The sequence below is a fragment of the Hyaena hyaena genome, unplaced genomic scaffold, assembly GCF_003009895.1.
Source record: "Hyaena hyaena isolate Hyena2069 unplaced genomic scaffold, ASM300989v1 scaffold_194, whole genome shotgun sequence".
Classification (NCBI taxonomy): domain Eukaryota; kingdom Metazoa; phylum Chordata; class Mammalia; order Carnivora; family Hyaenidae; genus Hyaena; species Hyaena hyaena.
Genome location: NW_024080826.1, coordinates 1,314,169 through 1,319,750, shown reverse-complemented (window position 1 = coordinate 1,319,750; position 5,582 = coordinate 1,314,169). Strand labels below are relative to the sequence as shown.

Here is a 5,582-nt window from a genome sequence, read left to right as displayed (position 1 = left end):
TCTCTCTCTCTCTCCTAGAAATAAATTTAAAAAAAAAAGAAGAAAAAAATTTTTTGAAATAGCAAAATGGCTACTAATGGATGAAAATGGGTGAAAACGTTTCTCTTGGATCCTGCTCCGTTAGGAAGTTAGATGAAAGTAATTTAAACTCCCATATGAGTAATGGAAAAACTCCCCCTCTGTAAATCCTAGAGATCTTTATTTTCTCTGTATGAAACCTGTGGATCTTACTCTGTCAGCCCTGGTCCGAATGTATAGACCAGATTATTATTGTGTCTAGCCCTGAAAGGAATCCGATAGGGAGAGAACAGAGACGGATGGTCGATCCAGGGGGGACTTGGGAAGTTGACGCTCATCCAGCAGAGAAATTGCTGCTCTGAGCCGCTTCTGGAATAATCTGTCTGCTTCTTGGGCAGTTACCAGGATAACATGAAATCAGGTGCGCACCATGGGAGACGCAGCTCCAAGGAGCTTTCCCCGCTGGTTTGGCTCCCGTCAGGGCAGCCTGGGGCACACTGTGTGAGGGCTGGGAAGGCGTGGCGTCTGTAGCCTGATCTTCTGCGACAGACAGTAATCAAGGTGCTGCCGTAAAGGACAATGTGATTAAATCCCTCATCACTTAACTGTGAATTAATCCAAAGTGAAATTATCCTTGGTGGGCCTGACCTAATCAGCAGGAAGGCGTGTGGAGGAGAGTTGCGGTCCCCTGATCTAGAATCTCAGAACGGAAGCTGGGTGTGGAATCCTATCCCCCCTGTGGACGCCCCTCTGGACTACTGCCTGTGGACCAGTGTCGCTCATGGCCACGGGGTCGGGACTGCCAGCGACCTTCCCCTCCTGCGGCCCCGCCCCTTCACGGGAGGCTCTAAGGCCAATTCCTTCTACAGGACATCCCGCCGTGCTTCATCACACACCTGTGCGTGTACCTGTGCACATACCCTGCTGGCTCTTCTCCGGCTGACCCTGCCTGACGCAAGAGCTCGAACCACCCACCTGTGTCAGGTGTATTTTCTCTGCTGGCCTGTACTTCTCTCTTCCCCTTTTCCGCTGATGTTCCTTGGAGCCCAACGTCCTGACCTCCCATGGGAATGTGGATGAGTGGTTAATTCTGCGAAATGGGTTCCCAGAGGCCCCGCGGCATCCTGTATGAGTCGTACGGCCACGTGACCACACGTGGCGTCAGTAAGAAGCCAGGCTCTGCCTCTTACTAACTATGGATCTGGCAATCCTTGATTTCTGTCTCACGGAGATAATAAAGCGGACAGGATGCTGTGGGAAACGACGTGGGTCACACACCAACAGAATGTGTGGCACAAAGTTCTCCCAGTGCCATTTGGTGGCGGTGCTGCTGTCACAGACCCTCCCAGCTCCCCGGAGGGGGGTAGAATCCTCCTTTAGTTAGAAAGTGTTCGTCTTCAGCATGTCTGTGGCTGCCTTACGCATCCCTGCCGGCCGGGCCGGGTTTACCATTTTAAATACAGGTTTTATTATTATTCAATATCATGAACCTAACAGATGAAGACAGCTGGCACTGGTGAGTGGTCCCCACAGTCCCCGGGGGCAGGGGGAGCCATGCTCAGGGCCCCCATGGGCAGCACTAGAGCAAGACAAGGGGAGCAGAGGGGAGACATCGCCCAGAGCCGTCGTCGTCGTGGTTTCTGCAGGAAGCACCGGGCGGGCAGGCCGAGCAGGCGCAGGGCGGGCTCGGTGCGAGTCTTGGCAAGGCCGGGGCAGAGGGCCCGCGTCTACTCTCCTGGAGCAGGCCCGGGGGGTCAGGGCAGGGGGACAGTGGCCTGGAGAGGAGGACCCCCACAGAGGAAGGGGTGTGGGTGTGGGCTCCCCCTCGGCTGGTTTGCCTGTAAAAGAAGGCCTTTCCCATCTCCAGGAATTCTCCGGCGCCGGGAAGGGCGGTCGATCACGCCAGAGGGCTCCCGACGTCAGAGCCCCTCACAAGCGGTAAGAAGGCATGACTAACACACTGTCCTCTGAGCAAGGGATAGAACCGCAGTCATTCACGGAGCCTCAAAGCCAAAGCCCCCCAGAAATACACCACGTCGGGTGCAGGGGGGAGCCCGCTGGGTTCACGGTGCAGAGTGGAGCCCGGTGGAGCCCGTGTGGCCACTGCCGCGGAAGCGTGGCTCCGACCCGTGGCAGCTGGGCACGCGGCCTGCTAACGCAGGTTCACTGTCTACACTGCTTGGGACTCTGTGAAATCTGTCTGGGACAACGAGAAGCCCCCCTGCCTGGAGGCAAGAGAGTGACTGAGGTTGGGGACATAAATTTACCCGGTTTAACTTTCAAGTTTCTCTATAGAATCACTGTTTTCTACCAGTTCCTCCCGAAAACCACAGAGCACGTGGACAGCGTCACTTTGGGCCACAGGGCTCTGCATTCCGCTGTTACGCTTCATGATGTCCTTTGTTCCCTGTTGGATTTCTGTGACACTTGCCTCCGACTGTTTATTCCAGAATCGTCAGCATTATGCCAAAGCCACACTCGCACTTTTGAAGAACATGTTTATCTTGTTCTAAGCCTGAAAGGAGGGGGGATTGTGATTCAGAAGAGGAAAGCATTCCTCCATCTCCACTCCATTGCCAGGGATGCTTACGTCGCCTGCACTGACAGGCTGATGGATGCGCCCAACCTGCACGGAAACGGGAAGTATAGACAAAGTGCTTCATGAGCTGTGATTTATCTTGTAGAAGCCAAAGCAACAAGGTGCCTGAGGGTCAGTAGGTTAAGCGTCCACTACTGGTCTTGGCTCAGGTCATGATCTCATGGTTAGTGGGTTCGAGCCCCTCGTTGGGCTCTGAACTGGCTGCACAGAGCCTGCTTGGGATTCTCGCTCCCTCTCTTTCTGCCCCTCCCCTGCTCGCTCTCTATCCCTCCCTCAAAATAAATACATAAACATTTTTTTAAAGAAGTCAAAGCAACAAGCAACGTGGTGAATCATTCAGCTGATGTTGATGGTACTTGGTTCATAGACTCTAAGCCTTTTTCTAATATCCCATTACATCCATACATCCTGGTTTCTATATAGGGTATTGTTCTGTTCACAAATGATAAAACCAAATGATTTAACGTCCCAGAGGCTGCCCCTTCCGTGCTACGATTTTTCCCCTTCTTTACTCCAACTTGATTCACGTGACCGGGCGAAGGAAGAGTCTGGTCGTGGTGGGCGTGTCAACACTTGCTGCAGAAGAGTGTCCTTTCTGTCGAAAACTGTCTCCTTCTGGTGTCTCCTGTGTGGGCAGTTTATGGGCTAAGTGCCACGGTCCCCACTTGAGGAATGTGTGACGACAGGGCTGTTTGGGTGACTGAGTGCGGTTGGGTTGATGTGTCAGGGAGGGAAAGGGGCAGGCCTTGCTGGGCCCACGTCGCTGGTGTCTCTCTGTCTGTCTCTGCGTCTATTTCTCTCTGTGTGTCTCTTTGTTTCCCTCTGTCGCTCTTTCTCTTTATCTCCATGTCTCTGTCTTATTGTCTCTCTCTGTCTGTTCCAGTCCTCCAGAAACGTTTCCAAATGTTGACTCCCCACGGCCCTTTCTGCCTTCGCCCTGAGACCCTAATTCATCATCACACTGCACCTACCTTTTGTTGGTGGTTCAGGTCTACAGCACAAAGACAAAGGTACCTGCCCCCGAGCAGAGCAATGAGCAGGGTAAGGTGGATGGAACCTTCCGAATAGCTGTTGAGATGTCCTGTGCCATTCAGATTCTCAAAAAATTACCTGCATGATCATCTTTTCTCCTTCTCTCTGGAAGTGCTTGGGACTTAGTCCTTATTGTTAATGTTCCAAAATGTCTCCAGCAGGTGCTTTGTATCATGTTTGAACTCTTTATTCTGCATTTGTTAGCAGTACTTTAAGATCTAGAAGTATTTAGGGGTGTCTGGGTGACTCAGTAGGTTAAGCATCTGACTCTTGACTTCGACTCAGGTCAAAATCTCACGGCCGTGAGATCGAGCTCTGAGTTGGGGTCCAAGCTGGGGGTGGACCCTGCTTGGGATTCTCTCTCACTCCCTCTGCCCCTCCCTCACTTCTGTTCTCTCTCTCTCTCAAAAATAAATAAATAATAAAAAAATAAAATCTAGAAACATTTAGAAACTCTGCTACTATTCTGACATTTTTCCTAAAACTCCTGTTTTTCTGTTTTTTTTTGCTTTCTGTTGTTTTAAGTTTATGGAACATTGACTGTTTACTTGGACCCTTCAGAAGGATCGTCTGGTATATTACCTTTCTCATATTCTCCATTTCTGATCCTTGCAGCTCCAACTTCTTGTAAATTCCTTTAACTTCAGCTTGCAGCCATTCAATGAGCTGTTTTTGTTAAACTTCTTGGTTGTTCAGAGTTAATTTCTATTCTCTGAATGTTTCCTTTTGGAATTACATGCTCTTGTTTCCTGAGTTCAATCTGTTCTGATCACGTGGAGATCTATTCTCATTTAAAAGAAGCCACTGTGCTCAGTTCACTTTCTCCCAGGGTCTCTGCTCTATGTGCCCTCTGGCCATCAGCCGCCGTCTTCCCCGGCCAGAGTGCAGGTCCCGGACCCCGGCGCCTCCCTGGGGCCTCATCCTGAGTCAGTGTCCTTGTGGGCTCTTCCGTGGGCCTTCACCTGCAAGGACACAAATGACTCCGCCCTCCAATTTCTGTCCCCCAGCGCTCCTCAGAGTGGCACCTCCTCTCCTGCCCTTGGTCTTCTGTGTGCCTGTATCTGCCTTCTGGAGAAGACAAGGAGCCTGCCCAGGGGTCCAGTCTGCCGCGTTGATACAGAGGACTCGTCAGCTCATTCTTCTGTCCCCAAAGTGATCCTCTTATTCACCTTTTGTGCGATTTAAACTCCTCATATTTTAATCCCGAGCCACAACTAATCCAGCAGAGGTTAACACTGGATTTACAGAGGTAACTTTTCAAGGTACCCTGAGTAATAACGCCTCATGACCTTGGGCCCCACCTGTCGGTTTTATCATTAAATGACCAAAGACAGATTTAAATTCAGGGGTGTCGCTGTTTTCCCCGCCAGGCCGGCTGATAGGCAAGCGACTGGTCAGCAGACTGTCCATCACACTGTGGGATCATCATTCTCTCCTTGGAAATGGCTGAGAACTCTCTGAGAAGGACTCAGTGTCTCTGCTGGCCCCACACAGAAGCGACTGTCAGCTGCCCTAAACCCTGGCTGGCGCCTTGTGTCGCACATGAGAATGGGGAGCCAGGAAGTTTCTACCACATTCTCTTCCTTTTCCATCTCTCTCTATCTCTCTCTCTCTCCCTCTCTTCCTTCTTAGTCCCTAATTTATCAAAAGACGAACTGCGTTTCTTTCATACACCTGCAGGTGGGATTCAAAATCTTCCTAAGTTTCCTCTCGATCTGCTGGCCAGCTGTGTCTCCTTCCTCTGCTTTGTGCTCCCGAGCTCGCCATCCGGTCCCCTCGGAGCTGCTGCAGCCCCCACCTCGTCATTATCTCACCAGGTCTTTCCATGTGACTTCAGCCACACGCAGGGACAGTGACCGTCAGTGACTATTCTCAAACTTCATATACCCTTGTGTCTTTGGGAGCTCAGCTACTAAAATATGTGACACAGTGA

General features: G+C 51.2%; 1 long non-coding RNA gene across 1 annotated transcript; it reads left to right on the top strand.

Moving 5' to 3' along the window:
- Window positions 1–4,659: 4,659 nt before the first annotated feature.
- LOC120237967 lies at window positions 4,660–5,582 on the top strand. Its single transcript, XR_005530096.1, has 2 exons — window positions 4,660–4,898; window positions 5,020–5,582. It is a non-coding gene; the product is annotated as an uncharacterized LOC120237967 (long non-coding RNA).